This window comes from Echinops telfairi, unplaced genomic scaffold, assembly GCF_000313985.2.
Source record: "Echinops telfairi isolate 266 unplaced genomic scaffold, ASM31398v2 ScPeMD7_7400;HRSCAF=8409, whole genome shotgun sequence".
Classification (NCBI taxonomy): domain Eukaryota; kingdom Metazoa; phylum Chordata; class Mammalia; order Afrosoricida; family Tenrecidae; genus Echinops; species Echinops telfairi.
In genome coordinates this window covers 7,565,616-7,567,569 of record NW_022111300.1, presented here as the reverse complement: position 1 = coordinate 7,567,569, position 1,954 = coordinate 7,565,616, and the positions used below count along the sequence as shown (strand labels likewise).

The window sequence follows — 1,954 nt, the reverse complement described above, 5'->3', positions numbered from 1 at the left end:
CACAGAGCTGCTGGTAGTTCTGAACAGCGGACCACGTGGATCGAAGCCCAATGTATAGCAGCTATACAATCAGGGTTTCTGTGTGCTCACATAAGTGGCTATATTTCATATCTGGTAGCCTATTTCAGTAATTCTGTATTTGTTCAAGTGTTGGTACATTACTATAAAAAGCAGACAAGAAAAACAATGGCTACATCCCTCAAGTCTGAAGGCACTACAGAAAAGACTTAAATAACTCCTGTTGGCATTTTTTTTCCATTTTTATGTTTTGTTTTTCTTTTTCTTAATCGTTTTATTGGGGGCTCATACAACTCTTATCACAATCCATACTTACATCAATTGTGTAAAGCACATTCGTACATTCGTACACTCATTGCCCTTATCATTAATGTTCTGTTTTTCTTAGAAATTGTTCTCTTGCTGATGTTCCACATGTAAACTGTTGGGTGGCACTCAGAAACACAGGGTCATAATGGTGGTTTTCCTGATTCATTTGTCGTCCTCGCAAATAAACGGGGTGGGGGACCGGGGTCCTTGTGCAAAACTGACATCAGACCAATAGGACTGCATTTATGCACCCCTCGTTGTCAGGAGTGTTGGGAACCTGGGCCTGTTTCCCCCACATCACCGGGCCTCCGTGTGTCCGTCGCCAGGGCCAGCAGGCTCACATTCACGTCAATGATGGTCCCTTTGGTCACGACACCCAATGGTGTGTACTGTGCGGACAAGGTGTTCTTTACGCCAAGCGAAATGTGGCTTTAAGGTCAGGGCACATAACGTGTGCCTTCCTGAATCGTCAGCCCATTGCTCTGAGGAATCATTCAGGGTGGGGGGGTTTCCCTGTAAAGACATCTCCAACAAAGCAGACTTTAGTAACCATGCTTTTCCACACCTTCGTTTGTCTCTTTCCTCTTCAAATAACTATTCTTCCCCACCCCCACCCCACCCCGCCCCTTTTGGTTCCAGCATTTTTGTTTTGATGTTGTTTGTTTTGCTTATTTTCACATATAATTCTTTTGGCTGTTGCTGTGCGGAGTCACACTGGCTGTATGTCTGATGTGTGGGGTGGGAGCGGATGGGAGGGCGGGCAGTGTGTCCACTCTGCTGCGGATGTCCTCGAACCCTGGCTCAGCTCAGTGTCCACAGCCCAGCGAAGACAGGAGCTCTCCCGGGTCTCTGAGTGGGATCTGCAGCCCGCTCTGGACCTCTGTAACTTCTGTACTTCCGTTTCCCCCTGGGCATGGGCGTGGACAGAGGGGCTTCCCATTTTCCTGCGCTCTCTTTTGGTTTTTGTTTAATCATAGCGGAAAGCACTTCAGCTAAAGCACTTCAGCTCGGGACTGCCCCTCTCTGCCCCGCAGACAGGCGGCCGCTGCACCTCGTGGAGTCCTCTCATCACTCTTTCGTTTGGTGTTCCTCTGTTCGCGCATCCTGATAGGCTCTTCCATTGAATTTTCTCAGCAGGACGGGGCTGATGGTATCGCTTGGCCTCCACATCAATCATCTTTTTTGCATTCTTTGAACATTCATGAGCCTCTCTACTTCGCTTCTCTCTCTTCTTCTCCTGCGAATGCGAACGATACCCATAGCATTTACGGTGTAACGTGATATGTTCATTTGGTGGCATGGTGATGGCAGCAAAGCCACCGGGCACAGTCTCCGGGTCATGGTGAACCACTCAATTTGGGGGTCCCTGAGGCCCATGAGCTGACTCCAAGCAGCCCGTGATAGGACCTGTTACCATTTTAGATAGCAGAACTTAACCCCAAGCTCCCCAAAGTAGCCCTTTCATTAGTATAGCCTATGGAACCTTAAATATACATCTGATATGCAAGAAGTCACTTAAAACTTGCTTTGCTACTTGAACATCAGCTGTTACACATGAACGCACTTCAAAGTCAGTCAGGTTTATGGAAAAAATGACCAGGTGGCAGATCGGACCTGACTAGTGGAA

General features: G+C 47.9%; 1 pseudogene; it reads right to left on the bottom strand.

Annotated features, from left to right (window-relative positions):
• Positions 1 to 550: 550 nt before the first annotated feature.
• On the bottom strand, positions 551 to 1,627 carry LOC101645198 (annotated as a pseudogene).
• Positions 1,628 to 1,954: the final 327 nt, after the last annotated feature.